A 27,793-nucleotide genomic window follows, 5' to 3' on the forward strand; every position below is an offset into this window, starting at 1 on the left:
AGACAGCTTGCCTCTGGAGATCCAATGTAATCTGCTGACTAGCAGTCGTAGCCTGGTGGGCACATAAAAACATGCGCACCATCTAATCTAAGGAATATCTCAAGTCAGATGGGTGAGCGGCATGGGTGTAGGAAGTGTGGGGGACGCGGGGGACGTATCCCCCCCAGATTTTGGAGGGTGGGGGACACGGGGGACGAAGGTGGGGGGGACAAGGGGACAAAATAATTTCCCCTTTTACATCTATTATTCAGAGGACCATTAGCGCACAAAAGCGCTACTTATAATAGCCATGTAGGGACCATCCTCCAATATGATGGTAACAGAATGAAGGTGAGTCAGGAGGCCCTCTGCCGTTTTGTTTGTCCTGTTCACAGCTGTGGGCATTAAGGGTGCTCATAAGAACAAAGGGCACGAGGAGGAGAAGAGTTTTGGATGATTACTGTCTGCATCACCTGCTGCCGCCTTGAAGAGGAGCACTGCAGGACGCCTTTAAGAGGAGCTGCAGAACAATGAGGAAGATCTAAGGAAACAGAGTCCCACTCAGCCTGGTGCCTGCAGGCTAGAAAGGAGACTGTGAAACACAGTATTTGTATTTGCTTAAGATCACACCAGTTGGTGAAACAGTGAAGTCGAAATTGGGCCCAGATTTTACCCTTTCCCACAACAATTTAGGTTTTAGAAGGGTATATTATTCTAGGATTTATGCTTAATGATTTTTTATCTAGGTAATGAAGGGCTTGATTATAGCATGGCTAACAGGGAGAAGCCATATTTGATTTTGGGCCGTTATGCCTAGCGTTATTATTTATGTTTTTGTTATCGTTACATACTTAAGCATATTGAAGTATATTATCTTTTCTTTATCTTTTCTTCACTCTACTCTGAAACAATCTACCCTATGCCACTGCACCCTATACCACTTTTCTCCACTCTGTGCTACTCTACGCCACAGCAATCTATGCTGTACCACTCCACTCTACATCACTCTACTCTGCAGCACTCTACACTACGCCACTGCAATCTATGCTATTCTACTCTAACCATTGTACACTGCACCCCTGCACTCTGCCAGTGCACTCTTTACCACTTTACTCAAAACCAATGCACTCTATGCCACTGCACTCTATGCCAATCTACTCTGCACCACAGCACTCTATTCCACTGCTTTCAATGCCACTGTACTCTGCGCCACAGCACTCTAGGCGACTGCACTCTATGCCACTCTACAATACACCACTGTACTCTGCGACCCTTCAATCTGCAACATTACACTCTGCCACTGAACTCCACACCACTGCATTCAATGCCACTGTACTCTGTCCCAATGCACTCTTTTCTGCACCACATCACTCTAATCTACTCTACTCTACACCACTCCACTGTAGGCACTTCACTCTACTTTGAAATCATCTCCTCTATGCCACTGCAATCTACGCAATTCCACTCTTTGCTATGCCAGTCTAATCTACGCTGCACCACTCCAATGTACCCTGCGCCACTCCAATCTGCTCTGCACTGCTCTATGCTACTGCACTCTACATCACTATGCTCCACTCTGCAACAATCGACTCTTCACCACTATACTGTACTCTGCAGCAATCTACTCTATGCCACGGCACTCTATGCAACTCTATTCTACTCTGCACCACTGTACTCTAAGCCACTCTTCTCTACTCTGCATTACTCTACATCACTGCACTCTACACCAATGCATTATATGCCACTCTACTCTACACCACTGCCCTTTATGACACTCTGCTCTGCAACACTGCACTCTGCCACTGAACTATACTCCTCTCTACTCTGCACCACGGCACTCTACTCTGCACCGCTCAACTATATGCCACTCTACTGCACTCTGCACCAATGTACTATATGCCACTACACTCTATGCCACTCTACTCTGCATTACTGCACTCTGCACCAGTCTACTCTACCTTGCACCACTCCACTCTACCATGCACTGCATCACTCTATGACACATCACTCTGAACCACTGCAATCTATGCTGTGCCACTCCACTCTGCTCCCCTCTACTCTTCACCACTCTACGCTACTGCACTGTACGCTAAACCAGTGCAGTCTTCGTCAATGCACTCTACACCACTTTACTCAAAACCAACGCACTCTATACCACCACACTCTACACCAATCTACTTTGCACCACTGTACTCTAGACCACCCAACTCCACTCTATGACACTTCACTCTGACATTACACTCCATGATACTAGACTCTGACACTCTATTCCATTAAATTCTAACACTTTCTCCACTCTGTAACTCCCTACACAACTCTCTATACGCCACTCCATTCCACTTTACTCCACTCTTTGCCACTCCACACCACTCTATGCCACTTGAATCTACGATACTCTACTCAACGCCACTGCACAACCCTCTATGCCACTCCACTATACAACAATGTACTATGCTCAACAGCACTCTACCCAACTTTCTCTATGCAAGTTCACGTTACTTTACTTCACTCTACTCCAGTTCACTCATATTTATGCCTTTCCACTCTATGACACTCTGCCACTCCACTCTGACACTTTATTACACTGTGACACTACTCCACTCTACTACTTTATGGCATTGGCGCTTGATTAGAGATTCAGATCTCCATTGATTGCCTTGTCACTCATATGAGACGTGAGTCAGATTTATCTTGGCCGTTTTGGTTACAAGCACTCTGTAAACCTTTTAACTCAAGCTTAACGAAGGCTTAGGATGATCCTGATACTTGTCTAGGGGATCGAAATATCGTCGGCCAAAGTACCTTGACTTGAATTTGTGATATTGTACATAAGTTGGCATAAGCATAGGTACTACGAGCTAATGACTTCTTGATTCACTATTTGAGTCATTCATGTAAAAGTGGGTGTATAAAAGCTTGTAAATCATTATTGTGGATGCTTACCTTGTAGGAAAGTGGCCTCTTTCTAGCTTGGTTACCCCAACATTTGGCCTGTTTGCCAGTGTGTTTGAGTGTGTCTACTGGGATCCTGCTAATCAGGACCCCAACAGTTATGCTCTCTCCCTTAAATTATGGTTGTTGCATACTGGTAACTCAGTATTTCACCCATGATTGGCATACTGGTGCCACCTTATAAGTCCTTATTATATGGTACTTGGGTACCCACAGCATTGGGGTTCCAGGAGATCCGTATGAGCTGCAGCATTTCTTTTGCCATAGGGTGCCCATGCAAAGGCTTCTGCAGGACTGCCATTGCAGCCTGCGTGAAAAGGTGCATGCACCCTTTCACTGCCAGTTACACTGCACCAGGTCACTTATAAGTCACCCCTATAGCAGGCCCTCCAGCCCTGAGGGCAGGGTGCAGAGTACCTGTGTGTGAGGGCACCCCTGCACTAGCAGAGGTGCCCCCACGACCTCCAGGACCATTTTCCCAGACTTCAGGAGTGCGGGGATGCCATTTTACACGTGTACTGGAATTAGGTCACTCCCTATTCCCAGCTACATAATGGTAACTCCGAACAAAGGTATGTTTGGTATCAAACATGTTGGAATCATACCCCAAGGCTTTTGCAAGCATTGGTTGTATGATTTCATGCACTCTGGGGGCTCCTTAGAGGACCCCCAGTATAGCCATTCCAGCCTTCTGAGGTTTTCCAGGCAGCCTCAGCTGCTGCCACCTCTCAGACAGGTTTCTGCCCTCCTGTTGCTTGAGAAGCTCAAGCCCAGGAAGGTAGAACAAAGGATTTCCTTTGGGGGAGGGGTGTTACACCCTCTCCCTTTGGAAATAGGTTTGGAAGGGGTAGCTTCCTTCCCCAGGCCACTGGAAATGCTTTGAAGGGCACCTTTGGTGCCCTCCTTACATAATCCAGTCTACACCAGTTCAGGTACCCCCAGTCCCTGCTCTGGCACGAAACTGGACAAAGGAAAGGGGGGTGACCACTCCCCTGTCCATCACCACCCCAGGTGTGGTGCTCAGAGCTCCTCCAGAGGGTCCCTGGGTTTTGCCATCTTGGATTCCAAGTTGGCAGCGAACTCTAGGAGCATCTGAGTGGCCAGTGCCAGCAGGTGGTGTCACAGCCGTCCCCTGATAGGTGCTTACCTGTTTAGCTGACCAATCCCCCTTTCAGGGCTATTTAGGCTCTCTCCTTTGGGAGGATCTTCAAATTCAGATTACAAGACTCCAGCAGGGATCCTCTGCATCCTTTACTTCACCTTCTCACCGAAGAAACTGCATCTGGACCCTCCAGGAACTAAACTGCAACAACGAAGCAAAGACGACTTCTGCAACATTGTAACTTCAGCTCCTGCCAGCAACTGCAGCTGTTTCACGGTCGTGCATCCTCAGAGGACAGCCTGTCTTCAGTCTGCACCAGAAGAATGAACGAATCTCCCTTGGAGTGAAGGAGTCACTCCCCTGCTTCAGCAGGCACCTCTCTGCAAAGATAACCATCTGCATGGGTCCCCTTTCCTGATGAGTTGCATGGATCCTGCATCACGGGTGGTAGACTGAAGTGGTCCCGATGGTCCTAACGTCCTACTGTCCAACTTTGGTGGAGGTAAGAGCTTGCCTTCTCACGCAAGACAGTACCCCGTGCACCACGTGTTTTTCAGTTGCCAAGGCGTGTGGCATCCTTCTATGAAATTCTTTGTGCACAATGTAGCTCCGGCCCCCAACACTCCTTCCTGAGATGCACAGCTTCCTGAGTGGTTCTCTGGCGGCGTGGGATCCTTTGTTTTTGTGCTGCGTGGGCCTCCTTTTGCAACTTCTTTGTCCCCGTGCTGGGGGACTCCTGTGTGTGCTGGCTGGTATTCTGTGGGCTCTCAGAGTTGCTGAGAGCCCCCTCTAACTCCTCCTCATGGGTAGAGTCCACCAGGTCCCTCCTGGTCCCGGGCAGTGCCGTTTTCCACTAACCATGAGCTTTGCCTGTGCCAAGGCTTGTTGGTGGAATCCAGCGATGCAGACCAGACTGCAATCATCCATCCGGTGTGGGATATCATCTGCACCAACCCGCATCCATCTTCTTGGGTGCAGTACTGACTGTTGTTGTTCACCAGTGGTTCTTCTTTTGCACCTTGATTCGGGTTAGCGGGTGCTCCTGTCCTCCCTGGACTCTTCTGTGCTTCTTGGACTTAGTCCCATTCTTCCACAGGTCTTTAGGTCCAGGAATCCACCCTTTGTGTCTTGAAGTATCTTCTGGTTCTTGCATTGTCTTCTTTCTTGTGTTCTTCTGTGTTCTGGGAAAGTTACTGTGATTTACTCCTGCTTTCCTGGGCTCTGAGGTGGGTTCTATTACTTACCTTTGGTATTTTCTAATACTCCCGGCGCCCCTCTACACACCACACTTGCCTAGGTAGGAAACCAACATTCGCATTCCACTTTCTTAGTACATAGTTTGTGTTTCCCCTAGGCCCATTTCTAACCATTGTGATTTTCATGCACTGTTTTCTGTTTTTATTGCTATTGCTGCATACTAGTGTATATAATTGGTGTATTACTTACCTCCTAAGGGAGCATAGTCTCTATGGTATTTTTGGCATTTGTGTCACTAAAATAAAGTACCTTTATTTTTGTAACACTGAGTATTTTCTTTCATGTGTGTGAGTACTGTGTGACTACAGTGGTATTGCATGAGCTTTGCATGTCTCCTAGATGAGCCTTGGCTACAGCCACCCCTAGAGAGCCTGGCGTCTAGGCACTGCCTACATTTCACTAGTAAGGGATAACTGGATGTGGTATAAGGTGTAAGTACCATAGGTACCCACTACAAACCAGGCCAGCCTCCTCCAAACCACTGTACTATATAGGTTACTTTTTAAATTTTTCTTGTAATTGGCGACATTGAGTCATCCAGATAACTTGTGTAATGCCCGAATACCAGTCTTTCTTGATTTCCCCTGTTGATGTTTTCCCACTACATTTGTCTATGGGAGTAGTGTTGCATTTTTTTTACAGGGACCCCTGTTCCTTCAAAGTTAAGTTTACTGCTCCATTCTAGGACACTCTACTTACTTCATGATACTATGCCACACCAGTCGATGACACATCATTCTCCTTTATGCCATTAACTTTGAGCCATGCTGAATAGTAGTCTCACTAGTGAACAGCATGGCTAAAACACATTGGCAAAAGGCAATAGAACTTATAGGCAAGACCTATTGGCTTTGCCACTGCTTGTTTATAAGGTATGAACTTTAAGGTGACTTGCAATATCCTTATGTACACAGGGGGTATTTTACCCCATATAATACATGGTCACACCACCAACTTTCCCACAAACCACTTAAAACCTTAGTGCATAGGTTATGTCATTCCAAGCTATTAAAGTAGAGCAGAAGAAAGGAAAGCAACATTACATTTTTTGCTTTAAGCAGCTTTATTAATTATGCTCCTTGACCTGATCTGCCTTTTACCTTGGCTGCTAGCTCTGGCAGAAGGCATTGTAATGTCAGAACTCGACTGTAATAACCCTATCATAGTCATTTTCTGATGTCTTTTCTTTATAATCAGTGAATGTCTTTTCTTTACACGCTGTGACTTGGTGCATCACAAACAGCCGTTTCTAAAGAAATTAGTGACTGCAGTTTATACAGAGATTAGAGAATCCATGTTTATATAGACTGTAACTCCAAGAGTTTCTTCATTTGAAATGCTTCTAGTTATGACTGATGTGGGGTGAGCCCACCCAGTGAATCCTGAGTGCCTAGAATTTCTTTAAAAAATGTTGTGTGTTAACTGGTAGTTGGAAGAGTGCCAGGAAAACAGTTACTTTTGGTAACACTCTTTCTGGTGGACAATCAAACTAACCACAGACCCCTAACCTTCTGAATGTTCCCCAGGCATTGGGCTGGTTCTGGAAACTTTTCAGCTGTATCCATGCATACCAGTAGGTGGCATCAGGTGGCTCTGTGCTGACGTCACTCCACTGTTTTGAACGCTTTCCACACCCCCAGAAGCAGAGCCCTGCAGCAGATTGGTCCTGACCAGTGTACAGATCTCTAGGCTTGGGAATTCTTTGGATGGAAAAGGGCCCTATTCATTGAATGGGGAGGTGGGAGTGTCCTTGAAGGACCTGCAGTTAAATAGAGTATCCATCAGAAAGAGGCTATCCCGCCCGCCTACAAAATCATACACCAGGAATGAACCCACAAACCAGGCGGAGGACTCGCGATCATCTACAAAAACACGACTGACTACCACAGACTGAAACACAAAGCTTATGGAATACCTCCACTTCAAAATATGAACGGACGACACCACCTGTGGGAAACTGGCACCTGGCACCTTGTTGCAGTACCTCCCTCTCACCCCCCACAGTTTTTGCCTGGTTTCTGAATGCAACGTGGACTGGAGTGCACTGGGATCCTGCTAACCAAGTTCCCAGTGTCAGTGTTGTTTCCCCAAAATATTGTAAAGGTAATAGGATACACCTTTAGCTACCACTATAAGTCCCTAGTAAAAGGTTCTTAGGTACCCCGGGCATGGGGTACTAAAGGTATGCCCCTGAGGGCAGCAACACTTATTGTGCCACCCTCTAGGGCCATGCATCCAGGTACACCCAGCACTGTCATTGTAGGCTGAGTGTCCTGGTGCAAACCTAAGCCACAAACTTGACATGGCACACTGCCTGTGTGCCCTGTCCACCATACACTGCATTTACTATGGGTAAGACACCCTTCTGGCAGGCCTTACAGCCCTAAGGCAGGGTGCACCATATTATATGTGAGGGCATAGCTGCAGGAGCAATACCCACACTGAGGAGAACCGTCGCCTACCGTCCCCTGGCCCTGAGTGGAATTCTGCAACCACACTGCAGACGTCATTGCTTCCCTCTCCATCAGATCAACCAATTACATCCTCATAAGTGACCGCAAATTCCACGAGGAAGACACCACAGACCCAAACTCAACATCCCTCCTCAACAGCCTCAGGAACCTTGGACTCACCCCGCTCGTCCAAGAACCAACACACACAGCAGGCCACACCCTCAACCCCTATTTTCTCCTCCCACAACAGGGTCACCACCTCCCACACGACCCTGCTCACATGGTCCGACCACTAAGTCATACATTTTAAGATACCCGCCCACTAAGCCACCCCACCAGAAAAACCCAAAGCACCATCAAGACACTGGAGCAAAATAGCTGAAGAAAACTGGACCAAGACCCTACAGGAACACCTACCCAACCACACCAAGAATCTCTATGTTGACACCAAGCTCTTCAATAAAAGGCTCACTGACAATGCGCCAACCACATCGCTCCCACTAGAAACACGGCCTCCAAAAACAACAAAGGACCCAGCTGGTACAGGAATGACCTCAGGGAGTCCAAGTGCTACTGCAAACAACTTGAGAGAAAATGGAGACTCGACAAAACCACCACTGCAAGAGCCACATACAATGACACTCTCAACCTCTACCACCAACAACTATGAGATGCACAGAAAAAGGCTCTAACTCTCAGACTCAAAGCCAGTCCCAAAAATGCCAAAGAACTCTTCACCATCATCAAGGAGTTCTCGAACCCAGCAGCTGCCAACCACAACATAATCCCATCCCAAGCACTCTGCAACAACCTCTCAAAATTCTTTGGACAGAAGATTGCCAAGATATACAACACATTCGACCCACAGCATACCGATATGTATGCCCAGCAGGACGCCCCTTCAACTCATGCCCCTACTTCATATACAACCTTGGAAGAATTATCATCTCCCCTGCACTCACTGCTATCATCAACACCTCCATAACCTCTGCCACTTTCCCATCTTGCTGGAAAAATGCAGAATTCAACACCCTATTGAAGAAATCAACAGTGGATCCCAACACCCTCAGTAGATACAGATCCACCTCGCTCCTGCCTTTTCCAGTTTAACTCATAGAGAAAGTCATCAATACCCAACTTGCAGACAACAAAGAACTTGATCAACTCCTAGACAGCTCTCAATCTGGCTTTTGCACCAACCACAGCAAAGAACAAGCCATCATTGCAGCCACCAATGATGGCAGAAGCATCCACAACTGAGGAGAAACAGCAGCACTCATCCTCTTAGACCTCTCTACAGCTTTCGATACGGTCTCCCGCAACTCACTCACCAGAAAGCTTCAGCACTGGGGTATCTGCAGATCAGCCCTCACGTGGATATCCTCCTTCTTCACAAACAGAACACAATGAGTTAGACTTACTTTCTACATCGCAGAACCCAAGAAACTCTACTGCAGAGTCCCTCAAGGATTGTCACTCAGCCCAACACTCTTCAAAGTCTACATGACACCCCCACGGACATAGTCAGAGCCCACTGCACCAACATAGTATCCTACGCTGATGACACACAGCTCATCCCCTTTCTGACTCAACTAGAACCCCCAAAGCAAAATTCAGCCATTGCATGAGCAGCGTCGCTGCTTGGATAAAAAACAACTGCCTCCAGCTCAATATAGAGAAAACTGAAGTCCTTATCTTCAGCAACAACTAATTTCCCTGGGACCCCTCTTGGGGGGCACTCTGAACTAGGTCCCGCACCCACTCCTGCGGACCATGTCCAAAACCTTAGGATCATCCTAGACACCAACCTCTCCATGAGCAGATGGATCAACGCCGTTGTCTCATCATGCATCCTGTGATTGCCACACAAGATTTTCAAGTGCATCCCACTTAAAACCAAATGATCAGTCAACCAGGCTCTTATCACAAGTAGACTGGACTACAGAAACACCCTCTACTTCAGAATACCGGCCCATGTTCTATGCCGACTCCAAACCACCCAGAACACAGCTGCCAAACTCATCCTGAACATCTAGTGAAATAACCACATCTCTCCACACCTCAACAATCTCCACTGGCTACCAGTCCAGGAAAGATGTAAATTCAAGCTACTCACCCACACCTACAAAGCTCTCCACAACCCCGGTCCTGCTTACCTCAACCACTGGGTCAACTTCTACCAACCCATCAGACCCTTTCTATCTGCACCCGAGGCAAGAGCACACCTCCCTCGCATCAAGAAGACCAGAAGCGGAGGACGCTCCTCCTCATACCTCACAGCCAAGACCTGGAACAATCTCCTGCAACACCTAAGAACCTCCCCCTCCCTTATGGACTTCTGAAGGAACCTCAAGACATGGCTCTTCCAGATGAAACAAGCATGATATCCTCCTCCACCCTCAGGCCTGTCCTACTCAGCACCTGGATACCCTCACAGGTGATTGGCCGCCCACTACAAATCCAGATGACACATGTAACACATACACATAAGAGCCGGAATAACAACAACCGCAGCACTCTATGCAAGCTATATATTTGGGTTCTGAATTAAGGCCCCAGGGAAAGATCCAAGAGGAATATGATTTGAAATGGGTGGATGTATTTAGGCTTACGCAACTCCTATACTGGGCGGGCTCTAGAAAGTTCAAAGGAAGAGCCAATCAAGATAGGACCCCACTAGAGAATATTTTTAAGCATAGACTACGTCATAAGGAGTGGCTGTATGTGGTCTTTTGTGTGAGACTCCGTCCCCTTTACTTTCACCTCATGGGAAGTTCATAATAAAAGCAATGAGTCAACGCTACAGACAGCACTTCTTTAAAAAAAAAAAACATTTACAACCACACTGGATCTATCTTGCTGGCTTGGGGCTGTTCCACACACTACTACTCACCCCAGTCCTGCTTCTTCTTGTTGTACCGGCACCTTAATGATGATATATTGCTAACACCTACAAGTCTACATAAAGTCTACATTTGCAATGCTGATGATCTCAAAATTGTGAGGCTTGTGAGGTCATCAGCTCGGCTAAGACATAGCCTGGTGGACCAGTCCCATCACATGGAAATAAAGTTAGCCCCGGGTGTTTCAGACTGACGCCCTGTAGTGCTGGGGTTTCACATCAATCAGGAAGTGGAGAGCATTGTCACCCCACCCTTTCCCAACTTGTCACAGGGTGGAGTCGATCCACACCCTGTGACAAGTTGGGAAAATGGAGGGGCAGAGGTTACGGGCGGGAAGGTAAGAAATCAATTCAGCCCAGGTTGCCATCGGGACGTCTGAGGACAAACAGTGCAGTCTCGAAGGGAACTGCTTCCCGAGCTGCAGTTAATGCAGGGCACCATTTCAGCGAAGGTGGAGCGAAGGTACAAAATGCAGGTGGCCTGTGTCTGCCACAATAAAGGAGCCAGATGGTGACCAGCAGCCCCCAACCATGTGGTTGTACCAGCAGGTAAGTAAAAAGAACCTTAAGTTCTTTAGTTAAAAGAACCTCAAAGCAGCTGGGGAGGCGACTTCACTGACCTTTTGGCCAGCGTCCTTCACTCCCTCCTGCGTGGCCCCTGCTGCTGACAGAGCCTAATGGCTCTGTGTTCGAGGCCCGCCTCCACCTCATCCCTGGAGGCCTAGTGGCCATCTGTGTCTGTCTGGTTTGTCTGTCTTTTCTATTTTCCTCGTTTTCCCTTTTTTCTCTTTGTATCTGTTTTTTCTGCCTTCTCTGTGTGAGCGCTTTCCGCGCTTCCCCACTCCCTGCTGCACCCACGGCCCTGCCCTCATAGCGCTTTCCCGCCCTCCCACATACCAGCTGACTAATCCCTCCCACCTCCCTTCCCTTCTAAGGGTGGCTGCTGCGTGGCAGCGCCAATGGTGTGCCAAAGGCAAGCCAGTCTGCGCCTGGACCGCGCCCAGCGCCACAGTCCCTGGCTCTCGCACCATCCACAGATAGGACACCGGAACCCTCCAAACACTGAACCCTGGATGTCGGATCACCTGCCACCATGCTTCCCGCAAGGACACCCACAGGCCTTTTTCCTGCTGCCACTACCACCTCATCTTCTCCGCACGCCAGACCTCCCAGCCCCAAAACCGCCAAAAACTCCTCCAGACCACCTCAAGTGCATCCTCCTCAACATCTGCTCCCTGCACAAGCACACCATGGAGTTTTAGGACCTGATAGACGCCACCCGCCCGGACATTGCCTTCTTCACCGAGACATGGACAAACACAACATCCAACCAAGCCATCTCCATCGACATCCCCAGCAACTACAAGCTGCTCTGCAAGAACAACCCTCCAGACCATGAGGCGGTATAGCCATCACCCAAAAGGCCACCCTCCGATTAACGATCAACACACAGGAATTCTCCCCCCTCATGGAGCATCTCCACTTCTAAGTGCACGCACCCGCGGCACCCTCATCTACAGAACTCCCGGACCACACCCAGCTTTCAGGGACTCCATCGTCAACCTCATAGCCCACCACGCACTCACCTTCAGCAACTACATACTCCTTGGATACCTCAACTTCTACATCGAAGATCTCAGCAACCACAACACCTCATCGCTACTCGAGAACTTGGACACAACTGGGGTCCAGCAACTGGTCACCTCACCAATGCACATCGCAGGACACACATTCAACTCCATTTTCTCCCCCAGCAGCAATGTCACCATCGACGACTCAACCCAGCTACACAGGACTGACCACTAATGCATCCACTTTTCTATCTCCACACCTACAGCACACACTTACACCACCGCCCCACAGGAAATGGAATCAGACCACAGAGGAGCAACTTGTCAACACCCTCAGCAACTCACCATCCCCGACACAACAGATACCAACACCTCAGCACGCAACCTCTACAAATGGATCACTGATTGCGCCAACAGCCTAGCACCCCTCCGAATAACCATAGGGAAACACACCACCAAGATAGCCAGCTGGTGCACCCCAGCACTCCAGGAATCAAAGCACACCTGCAGTAGGCTGGAGAAGAAATGGAGGAACAGCAAATCCCCAGAAGAACGTGCAGCTTTCAAATCCACCACAAGATCCCTCCATGGCCTCATCAGAACCACCAGGAAAACAGCCCTGCAGGACCACATCAACACCACCACACACAACACAAAAGAACTCTTTAACGTCATCAAAGAATTTGCCAAACCACAAGCCGAGATCACTAACATTCCTCCATCTCAGGACCTCTGCAATAGACCAGCCGCCTTCTTCCATCGGAAAATCAAGGACATCTCTGACAGCTTCATACCCCAAGACTCTCTGAACGCACCAATAATGCCCCAACCAGGATCCACCGAACCCCCACAACTCCTGCTCGCCTAGGTCCCCCTCACGATGGGTGAGACTCAGAACCTACAGAAATCAGCTGTGGAGTACCCCAACAATCCTCGTTGAGCCCCAGGCTGTTTAACATCTACATGACCCCACTCACCCCAATATTCAGGAGCTACAGTATGAACATCGTCTCCTACACTGATGACACCCAGCTGATCATCTCCCTGACCGAAAACCCTTCAACAGCCAAGAAGAATATTAAAGATGGGATGGAAGCAGTTGCCGCCTGGATGAAGGAGAGCTGCCTTAAGCTGAGCTCCGACAAGACCAAGATCCACATTCTGGGACCATCCTCCTCAGCCTGGAATGACTCCTGGTGGCCCTCAACACTTGGCAGCACCCCACCCCCATAGACGAAACCTTGGCGGCGTCCTCGGCTCAGCGCTCACCATGACCAGACAGATCAACTCCGTCGCATCCACCTGCTTCCACACCCTCCAACTCCTATGGAAGATTTTCAGATGGATACCAAGCGACTGCCGCAAAACCCTGACACATGTCTTGATCACAAGCAGACTTGACTACGGCAATGCCCTCTATACCGGAACCACCAGTAAGAACCTGAGCAAGCTGCAACAAATCCAGAACGCCAGACTCGTCCTGAACATCCCCTGCCAAGAACACATCGCAGGACACCTGAGAGACCTTCACTGGCTCCCCGTCGAGAACAGGATCAACTTCAAACTCCTCATACATGCCTTCAGAGCCCTCCACAACATCGGACCCAGCTATCTTAACCACCGCATCACCTAGCACTCCCCTTCCAGACCTCTCCGCTCCTCCCTCAGTCGCTCGACTCCGTACCCCGCATTAAGAAGTTCTTGGCTGGAGGAAGATCATTCACCTACCTGGCAGCGAAAGGTTAGACCACCTTACCTCTCCACCTCAGATAGTCGTTATCGCTACCTCAATTCAGGAAGGACCTCAAGACCTGGCTCTTTGACAGAACCCTGAGGACATACCCCTCAGCCCCTTGAGACCCTATGGGTGAGTAGCGCACTCTAAAACAACTGACTGATTGATTGATTAAGCCACTCGCTTGTGCCAGGTCTGTTTGGGACTTCCTTTACTACTGTGAAATGGAACCCAAGAAATGTTCACGGTCCACACGTTTTACAGAAAAAGGAGCTTTTCATATTGCTTTTTTAAAACTATTTAATGATGTGAGCCAAATGTCCTTCAGTAACTCAAGTTTGACAGTGTTGTGACCCCACTAGTTTCTTATTGAACATTAGTAAGTTGATTATAATTTACAATTGATTAATCGTTCTCCATGGTGACCCCATCACTACACTGTGCTAACTTGACAGTAGTTTAGTCAAACGAGTTTGAGAAGGCATGCTATAGCGTTAATTTCTACCACTGATGTGTTTCAGTGGAACTAATACAGTTTTTAATCATTTACTGATTTGTGTATCCCTAATGCACAATATGTTCCTGTAGGAAAGTATCTATCTATACAATCTATAAACATATAAATGACCCCAAGTACAATTTGCTATTAGCAACACTTTTAGAGGCAAAGGCATTTTTTTTATTTCCTATTTAATTACATTGAGGGAATACATTTAAATTAGGCACTAAAAGTACAAGATGTGCTGAAGAAGTTGAAGTTACGAACCATTCATCGTGATCTTACTGGTGGTAAAGCCACAGTCAGAAATTCCCACCCTAATTCAAAATCAATTATTCATAAAAGTAGCTTTACACTCGTGAATAAGGCCTCTTGCAGGAGTGTAACTTGCGTGTGCAAATATATTTATGAATCTGGCCTTGACTACCTATATGATTTGCACTTGGATTCACTATATGCAAGTTGATGTGACACAGGTGCCCTGTAATTCTAGAATAAATCTGCCTTCCCTCCACGCAGACCACTGCTGCCCCAGCTCGTCAGGGCAGGCCTGTAGTCAGTGCTTAATTTGTAAATAGAAACGTGCAGGTGCCTAAAGCCCTCCTACTAAACACACGGCTGCTGCAATTAAATGTGCGAACATAGGATACTGAGGCAGCGTAATCCTAAAGCCATCTCCGGCCTCTTCTACTCATTTACAGCCCCTTCAGCTCACTCCTGCAGCGCTTTCTACCATTGTGACGTTTTTTAGTTTTTCTCTTTCTCCGTCTTTCCCATGTGTCTTTTGCTCGCAGTAAATGCTTGAGGCAGAAAAATAGGTGCCGCCCCTCAAAAATAAGTGCTGGTGCTCTGCAAGGGAAACAATAAGCACAAATTAAGTACTGCCTGTAGTAAACAAAAGCTGCGAAGCACACATGGGACTTGGACCTCTCACACATAACCTCCCTTCAACTCTGCCTGCCTTGCTCACACCAGCTGTTGCGGTTCACGTCTGTGAAGTGTGTCAGTCTCCCAAGGAGTCGTCCATCAACACCTGCCCGGCCCCGAAAGTGTGTGAATGATGCAGCGACTGTCAGCCACCAATAATGTCGGATTAATGAAACAAGCAGTGGCAAGAGCCTATGCAAGAGCTCTTGGCTTTGGTAATGGATTTTAGCCATGTTGTACACCAGTGTAGCTGCAGTTCAGCATGGCTAAAAGTTAGTGGTGTGGAATGTTGTAGAGTGGAGTAGGTGGGAGTACAGTTTTTTATAGTGAAGTAGGGGTAGTCGAGTGTCAAAGTGGAATTGTTAGAGTGGAGTGGGGGGCGTTGAATGTTCTAGAGTTCAGTGGCAGAGTGTGTCGTAGAGTGCAATGTGGTAGAGTGGAGTGGTGTAGAATGGGGTGCGATAGGGTGCAGTGGGCTAGATTGGAGTAGAGTGGGCTAGATTGGAGTGGGGTAGAGTGGAGTGAAATGGGGTAGAGTGGGGTGGGTTGTAGTACAGTGTGGTGGATTGAAATGGAGTGGGGTGAATTGGAGTGGGTGGACTGGAGTGTGTGGATTGGAGTGGGGTTGACTGGGCTGGAATTGGGTGAATTTAACTGGGGTGGGGTTGACTGGAGTGTGGTGGATTAGGTTGGCTTGGAGTGGTTGAATTGAATTGGAATGGGTGGATTAGATTTAAGTGATTGGACTGGGGTGGGGTGGACTGGACTTGGTGGGTGGACTGGAGTGGGGTTGGGTGGACTGGAGTGGACTGGATTAGAGTGGGTGGATTAAAATTGAGTGAGGAGAACTGGATTGGAGAGAGGTGGGGTGATTTGTTTGGAGTGGGTGGAATGTCTTAGAGTAGGGTGGATTGGATTAGAGTAGGGTGGATTGGATTAGAGGAGGGTGGACTGAAATAGAGTGGGGTGGACTGGATTAGAGTCGGGTGGATTGGGTTGGAGTGGATGGATAGGAGTGGGGTGGACTGAACTGAATTGGCGTGGGTGGAATTAACTGTGGTGGGGAGAACTGGATTGTGGTGGGGAAGATTTGACTATGGTGGGGTGGATTGGATCAGGGGTGTGTGTATTGGACTGGGGTGGATTGTATGTGGTGGATTAGTGTGTTGGATTGGAGTGCATTGGAGTGGTGTGGACTGGATTGAAGTGGGTTGGATTGGAGTGGGGTGGATTGTGGGTTAGATTGGAATAGAGTAGATTGGATTGGTCTGGAGGGGATTGGATTGGTGTGAGGTGGACTGGATTTAGTGGGTGGACTGGAGTAGGGTGGACTGGGGTGACTAGGCAAAGGTAAAGCATAGTTTTGGAAATTACACATAAAAAAAGAAACAATGTTGCTTTGCAATGCTTAGAACAAGATAAATCGTCATCTTTTGAAAACAGAGTCCACAAGCAAAAACAAAACAAGTCCAAAGTGAGAAAAGAACAATCGGGAAAATAAAAGAAAGTTAACTATAGAAAATAAAATGTTCCAATTTAGTTTGTCCTGCTGGGCACATTTTTGTCAGTCACACGCCTTCTTTTTGCAGGGTACTAGAAGTTAAACAGTACAAATTAGCACCTCAATCACATCGGGAGCAGCTGACAGGCACAGACTAAGTTGAATCAATCAGTGCTTGGTACCCGCTCCACAGAAAGCAATGAAAATGATGCTTGGCTTGGAGTGACCAATTACGGGATTGTAAAGAAGACTGCCACGCAAGCCAACAATAGTAAGCAATGGACGGGCTCCAAGCCCTTTTGATAACAACAGTTAACAACAGCTAAGGCACATAGAATTGCAGGCTCAACCCTAAAAATGAAACCTGTGTCCTTAAAGAGCGTCAGAGTGATTTCTCTAGCTACCAAATGCATGCATACAGCAACTGGTATTCCACTATCTTATTGCAAATGCACAGAGCCACTTGCCCGTTTTTTTTTTTTAGACTGCACTATATGAATACTTCAAAAAATTTCAGCGCAGAGAAGTATAGTATACAAGCAAGTGTTGGGCAGAAAATTCACAGGTTGCTTAAAAACCCCACCCCACCACCTCCAGGGGCAGTCACACTCCGCTTGTCACCACTTTCCATATATCATGAATTTAATTTTTTCTAGTTGTCTCACTGAGTGCTAACAAGCATTCGAAGAGGACCGAAGCATTCAAAGGTACTGTACTATACAAAAACAAAATAAATACGAATGAAGACATGGCATTCACTATAAAAATCACACTCTATTGGCAGCCCCACATTCAGGGGGCAGACCCATGCTCCAAGACTTTGATTGCTTTATGATGTGCCATTTCACCCTATGGGTTTTTTTCTATGGATCAAAGACTTGGGTGATGGAATATGGGGGGTGTGGATGGTTGGCAGTGGTAAGCCAGGAATTTTCCAAAATATTCTGAAAGTTTTTGTACGGAAGCTATTCTTTTTATTTTCTTTATTTTAAAAAATTGTGTTCAAAGATGCAGCACTTTAATCCATTTTTCAAAAAACATTTGCAACCTACTTCCAAAATAATGTTGTGTTTTCCCTAAATGTGCCCCCCCTTGCCATTTCCAGACCCACCACTCTCACATTTCCCTAGCTGCCACTGGTCTAAATGGAATCAAATGGCTCCCAAGTGAAATATTAGACTTAGGCTGTAAGTCCAAACATAATAACATGTCCCAGTGAGACAGGGACTTGGGACGTGAGATAGGAGATTATGCCTGATAGAGGATATGGTAGAGGGCCGCAAAGTCCTCCATCTGCACCTTGTTAGAAATGGGGTCTTTGGTTGACAGTCAGGTTACCCCCTGTTCAAGCAAGGACCCTCACTCTAGTCAGGGTAAAAGAGAATCACCCTCAGCTAACCCCTGCTTACCCTCTTGGTAGCTTGGCAGAGCAGTAGGCCTAACTTCAGAGTGCTAGGTGTAAAGTATTTGTACCAACACACACAGTAACTTAATGAAAACACTACAAAATGACACAACACCGGTTCAGAAAAATATGAAATATTTATCTAAACAAAACAAGACCAAAACGACAAAAATCCAACATACACAAGTCAAGTTATGAATTTTTAAAGATTAAACTCAAAAATAGCACTTAGAAACAAAAATGCTTCGATGAGGTGTTAACACGGCGCCGTGACGGAGTCGTTCCCAACAAGCCGACACCAGCGGTGCCGGACACGGAGTCGTGTAGACCCCCAAGTACAGTACCTTTGGTGAAGAGTGAAAACAAGCCGATGCGCGAAGTCGGGGATCGCGGCGTCTGTGCGAAACATTGAATCCGCGCACTTCGAGCGGTGTCGATCACGACGTGTTGCAGAGACTTCCACGGAGTCGCGGACTTCAGCGGCGTCGGGCCTGCGAAGAGCATCGCGTTCCAGCGAAGGTCACGGCGTCGGGTGCAGGCAGTGTCACCGGATTCAGCAGCAGCGTCGGTCCGAAGTCGATTTCCTTGGATTTCCACCAGCTTTCCTTTCAAGGGCCCAGGGACTGGATAGGGCACCACTTGTCAGAGCAGGAGTCTCTCCAGAGACTCCAGGTGCTGGCAGAGAGAAGTCTTTGCTGTCCCTGAGACTTCTAACAACAGGAGGCAAGCTCTAAATCAAGCCCTTGGAGATTTCTTCACAAGATGGAATGCACACAAAGTCCAGTCTTTGCCCTCTTACTCTGGCAGAAGCAGCACTGCAGGAAAGCTCCACAAAGCACAGTCACAGGCAGGGCAGCACTTCTTCCTCAGCTATTCAGCTCTTCTCCAGGCAGAGGTTCCTCTTGGTTCCAGAAGTGTTTCTAAAGTCTTTGGTTTTGGGTGCCCTTCTTATACCCAATTTCTCCTTTGAAGTAGGCCTACTTCAAAGTAAAGTCTCTTGTGAATGTGAAATCCTGCCTTGCCCAGGCCAGGCCCCAGACACTCACCAGGGGGTCGGAGACTGCATTGTGTGAGGACAGGCACAGCCCTTTCAGGTGTAAGTGACCACTCCTCCCCTCCCTCCTAGCACAGATGGCTCATCAGGAAATGCAGACTACACCCCAGCTCCCTTTGTGTCACTGTCTAGTGTGAGGTGCAACCAGCCCAACTGTCAAACTGACCCAGACAGGGAATCCACAAACAGGCAGAGTCTCAGAAATGGTATAAGCAAGAAAATGCTCACTTTCTAAAAGTGGCATTTTCAAACGCACAATCTTAAAATCAACTTTACTAAAAGATGTATTTTTAAATTGTGAGCTCAGAGACCCCAAACTCCACATGTCCATCCGCTCCCAGAGAGAATCTACGCTTTAATCAGATTTAAAGGTAGCCCCCATGTTAACCTATGAAAGGGACAGGCCTTGCAACAGTGAAAAACGAATTTAGCAATATTTGACTGCCAGGACATATAAAACACATTACTATATGTCCTACCTTAACCATACACTGCACACTGCCCTTGGGGCTACCTAGGGCCTACCTTAGGGGTGTCTGACATGTAAGAAAAGGGAAGGTTTAGGCCTGGCAAGTGGGTACACTTGCCAAGTCGAATTTACAGTTAAAACTACAGACACTGCAGTGGCAGGTCTGAGACATGATTACAGAGCTACTTATGTGGGTGGCACAACCAGTGCTGCAGGCCCACTAGTAGCATTTGATTTACAGGCCCTGGCACCTCTAGTGCACTTTACTAGGGACTTACTAGTAAATCAAATATGCCAATCACGGATAAACCAATCACATACACATTTTACAGAGAGAGAGAGCATATGCACTTTAGCACTGGTTAGCAGTGGTAAAGTGCTCAGAGTTCAAAAGCCAACAGCAACAGGTCAGAAAAAATAGGAGGCAGGAGGCAAAAAGATTGTGGATGACCCTGCATAAGCAAAAAAGTCCAACACACCTCATATTAATAAAATGCATACAAACTGCTCACCCGATAGCAATCTCCAACAAGGCTCCATGCGCTGTTTGGTGACCCCTATACATGCTAGAAAATTTGTGGTAAGGGAGGCATACTCCTACACATGTGGTGATTTTCTTGGGAGATGCAGGAGAGCACAGTGAATATCCTTTGCCAACACCCAGAGGCAAACTAATCACCAACCTCCTAATGGCTAACAGGTTGGCATTGATTCCACATCTGGAAACAACCCATCACCCCACCACTCCATTTTGGAAGGGAGGAACCTGGAATATTTTTGCACTTGAAAAATGGAAAATTGACAGCAGTGGTCCATGATAGAATGGACAATTTTGTACTTGTTTGGCCTCTATTAAGGACTTTTATGAAACAAGATGGGGGGAGGTTCTAACCCCTGCATGGTTCTAGAATTGGTGCAGAAAGCTGGACTCCATATGATTACTCTGAATCTCATGACTCATTCACAACTAGTTCTGTGGTATAATTGTTGAATTTTCTAATATTGGAAAACTTATAACCTGCTTTAGATGACAGAGCTATGTTTATGTAGGTGTGTACTTCAGGATTATCAGTACTTCTGTACTGATATTGTTCCAAAAATCAAATTAAAGTGGTTAAAAAAAACATACGTAGTACCAGTTTGGAAAGAATGCTGTGTACAAAAGGTTCACAGAGAGCCCTTGTAACTCGCTTACACACCGTGCTGATAATATAGTAACAAGGAAGACTGTCCTTAATGTGAGGAGTCATAGGAGACAGCTATATAGTAGCTCAAAGACAGTACACACAAGGAATGTGAGGGCTAGATTCAACTCCCATTACGCATGACAAAAGGTTTAGGAGGGAAGAGATGCTGTAAACTGTTTACGAAATGCATCACAACTGGTCATTTAAATATAGAAGGTGATCTGGCAACTATACTTTAACTGTGCTCAAAGATAGCCCTTTCCACCCACTTCAGTGAGAATGCAAACACAACTGCAGGTGTGCCATCATTAACCATGTTATGCAGGTTTAGACTGCAAATTCTACCTGTGAGAATAAACCATTTGACAGGCCTAAAACCACCCTTTAAAATATTTATAAGTCATCACTTAGTAAGCTTTTTTGCTCATTGAGGTAAGTTGCATAGTATTTAAAAGTAGGACATGTTAGGTTAATGTTAAACATATCCTTACAGTTACCAGCACCTTAAAGCTACTTTATCTGCAGCAAGGTTGGCTGTTCTGGAAAGCAGTAGGATACAATATTAAGTTTAATACATTTTATCTCTGCCTAGGAAACAGGCACAAATGTAATTGTTGGCTATTTGAAATATTTATTACAAACCCAATTCACTGGTGAAGCTGGATTTGTAATAAATATTATGGAAAGATTAATTTTTAAAAGTCATCTTTGCCCTGCCTGAAGTTCTTGGAAGCTAAATCTGAATTTTGCTCTCTCCCTATTACCAGCCAGTTATTAGCATTTCTATGGATGTGAATGCGGTGTGAACTTGCTCCCACGAGAGGCACAAAAGGCCTTGGGTGCTGAGAAATATTGGTATTCCCTTGACATGGGTGGACCATGAACTGGGCCTGATTCACTTCAAAGAGTCACAAGCAGATACAGGTAACGCCAGTCCTGCACCCATCTTTTGTCCCTCAAGGCAGAGACCAGCATCCATCAGAGTGAAACCCTTGTTGCCATCACAGTGTCAGATCCTGCTGGAGTGTCAAGAACTGCTTAACAGGTCTGCTGGGTGGTGTCATTTGTCAATAGAGGTGCATTCCAAAGGAGGGACACAGAATGGCAAAAACAATTTGCATGTATCCACTGTCTCTGAGTTTGTTGGAGGTACATAGACTGCCTAAAACTGTGTTGCATGACCATGGATAATGGGATTACTAATAGTACATTCCATATACACACCCCACACCCCCAGAGCTCAAGGTGCGTATGGTTGAAGACGTTTGCAAACTTGAAAATGCCAAAAGTGGTAGGGTTGGCCCCAGGGACGTTGATTCGGATATGCCCGGGAACAATTACCACCACTAGGTAATGTCAGGCATGAATGTTACTTCTTGAGGCACCCACTTCGGAAAATTGCTGAATCTAAGGAAGAATAGAAGAGGACTGTGACCTGAGATTAGACCTGAAGGATTTGTGTCTTCTCCCTCTTCTATCCAGGACAAGGAAGTGGACTCCAAGATTCACAAGGCTAACCTCCTGTTCAAGCCACATGAATGCAACAAGCTACAAGAGGCCCTTCCTGCGACTGCATCGCTGACCAGAGGCTACTGGATCTGGACAGGAACCTGCTGTAGGCCTCTGCCGGCCATCCTGTGAGTCTGTACATGCCTTCCCTGAGGTCCTGGGGAGCTTTAGCTGATTGGAACTTGAAGAATTTAAGTCCGAAGGTAAAAACTTTGACTAGGACAATCCTGGTTAGTATATCCAACCCGCACTCCATTGAGGTCAGTGTCAAATTGCACCTAGGTTCTGTTCTGCCATGACCATTGACTATCACTGGCACGTTGTGTTTCTTCACGCTATTTCTATTTAAAACATTCAAAACTTTATATCTCCGGCTCCCCTTATTGGATTTTTGTTATTTTGTTTATTAAATTTTACTAAATTTTTCTAATTCATTTTGAGAACTTTATTGTGATGCATTTTAACTTCATTACTGTTTTAGTACTGCAGAGATACACATTGCCTCTAAGTTATACCTGTCTGCTCTGTGCCATAACTACCACAGGGTTAAGCTCAAGTTAACTCAGTGACTTTGGTGGTTTATCCTGACAAGGATTGCTACATTACTTGAGATGGGTACTTACCCTTTTAACTAATAACCCAGTTTCTCACAGTACCACACTGTCCTTGCCTAATCCGGTACCACTAGAAGACTTGATCCAAGTTGCTCTTGAATGTCTCTAGAACTCAGAACAGTAGAGGTACAGGCAGGAAGATATACAGGGGTCATGGGTTCCACTTTATGCGCAACGTGTTTCTGAGACAGAACTGTCTCAGGAAGTACAGTGCACAAAATTGCTGAAATTGTGCGTTCTGGGAGGTGGTGAAAAGACTGAGCCAGGATTATCCCCATTCATGGAAGATAGTCTGCACTGTCTTTGGATGCAACTGCCATTCGTGGTCCAGTGGGTGTCGATGGCTGAGTTTGTCCGCCCTGGCATTTAAAGATTCTGCCAGGTGGTGCACCACTGGGAAAATCCCTATGTGATCCAGCCACTTCCACAGGCACAGCACCCCTGACACAGGGTCCACAAACCCTCTTCACCATGCTTTATCCTGCATTGTCCATGAGAACCTGTACATGCTTCATTCTGCATTGTCTGTGAACACCCATACCAGCCTCCATCTGATTATGAGCAGAGAAGCTTTCAATGCAAAATGAATGGGCACTGCCATTCATGGTCCACTGCACGTCAGCAGATGAGTTCCTCTGCCCTAGCATTTAAAGATTCTGCCAAGTGGTGCACCACCAGGAAAATCCCCTTGTGATTCAGCCACTTCCACATGCTCAGCACCCCCGACACAGGGTCTACAAAGCCTCTTCACCATGCTTTATCCTGCATTGTCCGTGAGCACCCATACCAGCCCTCATCTGATGATGGGCAAGTAGGCTTTCACTGCCAAGTGAATGGCCAGCAACTCCAGCAGGTTAATGTGGAGCCAGCCTTCCACCAGAAACCAGATGCCACTGATCTCCACCTCTCATAGATGGCCTCCCCAATCCACATGTGATGCATCTGTCACCACTGTCAGCTCTAAATGGGGTATGGAGAGGGGCCTGCAGTTGACCCAATAGCAGTTCAGCAGCTACCACTGCAGGTCATTTGCAGACTTCTCGATATCTGAACCTGATCGGAGAGATCCCCCTAGTGCTAGCCCTACTGGATCTTCAGAGCCCACAGCACGTGCCGCATATGCCACATGGCATGTTTTACAAGCAAGATGCAGGAGGTCATCATTCCCAGCAGCCACAGAGTCATCCTCTGTGAGATCCAAGATGAGGCTGAAATAACAGGATCATAGCCCTGATGTCCAGGATTCTCTGTTCCACTGGAAAGGTGCAAACCCACATCATGTCCAGAATCATTCCGATGAGCAGGGATATCTAGGAAGGCGACCCGTGACTGTGGCATGGTGATAGGGAAACTCAATTATGTTAGGTTTGTCATAATCTAGAAGTGGGTTATGCCTGCCTGGGGCCAACTCGCTTTCTGCAGACAGTCATCTAGGTATGGGAAGACTGGGACTCCTGACCTCTGAAAATGCACTGCAACCATATCATCCTTTTTGTGAACAGCCAAGTAGAACTGGTGGGGCTACAGTGCAGCACTGCATACTGGAAATGCACTTGCCCCACTGCAGTCCAGCAGGACAGGGGTGTGGAAATAAGCATCCTGAAGGTCAAACACTAACCATCCAGTCTCCAAAATCGAGGGCAGACAATACCTGGGTGAGAGTTGGTGTCCTGAATTTGTCCTTCCACAGAAAGGCATTGAAAGGTTGAAGATCTAAAATAGAACAAAGGCCTCCGTCCTTCTTTAACACCAGAAAGTTGCAGGAGTAGCAGCAAGATGGACAGGTGGCTCTCTGTCAGCCATCCTGAGAGTGGTGGAAAGTCTGGTGGAAAGAAGATGGATAGAAGGGTGTAGCCCCGATGGACAATTAGCAGGTCCAACTTTTCTGAGGTGATTGCTTGTCTTCCTGGAAGAAAATGCTAAATCCTGCCTTTAACAGAGTGGTTGTGTGTTGAAAAGGATACAATACAGTGGCATTGCAACTGCAGCAGCTGGAGGGACAGAGTACTGGGTGGCACGTTGTCCATTTTCCCCATGTTTTCTGTAGGAAATATGCCTCAACATCGATGGAAGGCTTGTTAAAGTGCTGCTGCAGACTTTTGATGACAGTACTAGTAACTCCTTCAGAAGCTACAGAGGGGGTGTAACTGCTGGTGAAATTGCCTCACTGGGGCAGAGATACACAACTAACATGCAGTGGCCCTGCTGTCCTTGAACTGCTTTATCTCCTTCACTCTTCAGTTTATCTTCATATTTATTTTGGTTAATACCTATTTCAATTTTATGATCATGGTTTGGACCAAGCAGGCCATTACTGTCTGAGATATTGATCAGTGTACTCCCACTTACCTATTTACTTTAGGAAAATAGCTTTAAACCTTATTTAGTGATAGGACTACTGCAAAACTGCCATCATCATAGTCGTTAAAATCTGACCTTTTGCTATCAAGATTGTGGTACACTGTGCACTGCACACCTTCAGCTAGGACTGCTTCAGATCAATTGGTATGACATTGGCCCATGGCCCTGACATTGGGAGACCTTACTATGTTTGATAATTTTGTTTTGTGTGTAATAGTGTGATGCAACACCGCACTGTTAAAAAAACAGAGCATCCTTTCTGTGTTGCTGCCAATTGCTCATATTTAATATCCAACTACTCTAGGACCCTCTCCAACTCTTATCTTCTCTTCAACTCCTTAAACTGAGCTAAGCAGACACATCACAGTTCCCCCATCTCTTTCCACCATTGGCTTAAAATGCTTCTTAATTCAAGTGTTGTGTAACAATAGATACCATAAGGACCATTTACCTCATTGTCCAAAATTGGGGTACTGGCTGAGGGGGGCAAAACCCTACTAAAGCAGCAACCACCATCCCTGTCAGGTTGAAACACATGCCAACCTCAAATTAACCTGTGCATAACCCTCTGGTAGCTTGGCACAAAGCAGTCAGGCTTAACTTAGAGGCAATGTGTAAAATATTCATGCAGCATTTCAAACAATGATAAAGTGAAAACACAACACAAAAAAATCCCACACCAATTTAGAAAAATAGAGTAAAATTAAATATATTATTTGAGACCAAAACAACAAAAAATCCAATCAGTAGAACCAGAGATATGCAATTTCAAAGTCTAAAGTGAAAACAATGCTTAGAAACACAAAGGGGGTCATTACGACCTCGGCGGTCTTTTGAAAAGACCGCCGGGGTGGCGGGAGACAGAATACCGCCATTCCCGGCTGTATTCCTGTCTCCCTATTATGACATTTCCGCTGGGCCAGCGGACGGTAACAGTGTTACTGTGCGCTGGCCCAGCGGAAATGTCACATCAACATTGCAGCCGGCTCGTAATAGAGGCGGCGGCAATGCTGATGTGCAGCGGGTGCAGTAGCACCCGTTGCACATTTCACTGCCCGAACTTCGGGCAGTGAAATGCGCGACGGGGCTATGCCTGGGGGCCCCTGCACTGCCCATGCCAAGTGCATGGGCAGTGCAGGGGCCCCCAGGGGCACCCCAAGTCCCATTACCGCCGGCCTTTCAATGGCGGTGTGTACCGCCACGGACAGGCCGGCGGTCAGGGGCTCATAATCCCCAGGGCAGTGGTGATTGCACCGCTGCCCTGGGGATTATGACCGCCAGGCGGAATCCTGGCGGGAAAATGGAGGGGCCGGCGGTATGGCTGTGGCAATTCCGCCACGGTCATAATTGCTGGCGGAACACCGCCAGCCTGTTGGCGGTGTTACCGCCGGCCGCCAGGGTCGTAATGACCCCCAAAGTGCCAACTGTGGTTATCAAGTCATGCTGGACCGGGCCAAAGTCACAATTTTAGGCCGACTGCAATGAAATGCCAGCCGGATACAGGAACCAAGTTAGGCCCTCTGAACAGAATCAATCAATCAATCAAAAAAATGTATAGAGCGCGCTACTCACCCGTGAGGGTCTCAAGGTGCTTGGGTGGGGGTAGGGGGAGGAGGGTCACTGTTCGAACAGCCTTGTCTTGAGGTTCTTTCTGAAGAGCAGGAGGTCCTGGGTCTTGCGGAGGTTGGTGGGGAGGGAGTTCCAGGCCTTGGGGGCGAGGTATGAGAAAGATCTGCCTCCTGTGGTGGCGCGTTGGGTGCGGGGGACTGTGGCGAGTGCGGCGGATCGGAGGTGGCGGGTGGGAGTGTGAAAGTTCACTCTTTCGTTGAGGAAGGTTGAGCGGGTGTTGTGGAGGGATTAGTGTGCGTGGATGAGGATTTTGAAGGTGATTCTCTTGTCGATGGGGAGCCAATGAAGGGATTTGAGGTGTGACGATATGTGTTCATGGCGAGGGAGGTCCAGGATGAGGCGGGCAGCTGTGTTCTGGATTCTCTGGAGTTTGCGTTTGAGTTTAAGTGTGGTGCCGGTGTAGAGGGCGTTTCCGTAGTCTAGCCTGCTGCTGATGAGTGCGTGAGTGACGGTCTTTCTGGTCTGTATGGGAATCCATTTGAAGGTTTTTCGCAGCATGCGGGGTGTGTTGAAACAGGACGAGGTGATGGCGTTGATTTGCTGGGTCAGGGAGGGGTCCAGGATGATGCCGAGGTTGCGTGAGTGGTTTGCGGGGGTAAGTGCGGGGCCTAGGGCGGTGGGCCACCAGGAGTCGTCCCATATGGTTTTGTTGGGGCCGAAAATGATTCTTTCAGTTTTGTTGGAGTT

At 47.3% G+C, this 27,793-nt stretch overlaps 1 protein-coding gene across 1 annotated transcript in view; it reads right to left on the reverse strand.

The window, feature by feature from the left end:
- LOC138295473 (xanthine dehydrogenase/oxidase-like) overlaps positions 1-27,793 on the reverse strand; it is a 794,335-nt gene that overhangs the window by 85,976 nt on the left and 680,566 nt on the right. The gene's annotated exons all lie outside the window — the stretch shown is intronic.

This window comes from Pleurodeles waltl, chromosome 5 (genome assembly GCF_031143425.1).
Source record: "Pleurodeles waltl isolate 20211129_DDA chromosome 5, aPleWal1.hap1.20221129, whole genome shotgun sequence".
Taxonomy (NCBI): domain Eukaryota; kingdom Metazoa; phylum Chordata; class Amphibia; order Caudata; family Salamandridae; genus Pleurodeles; species Pleurodeles waltl.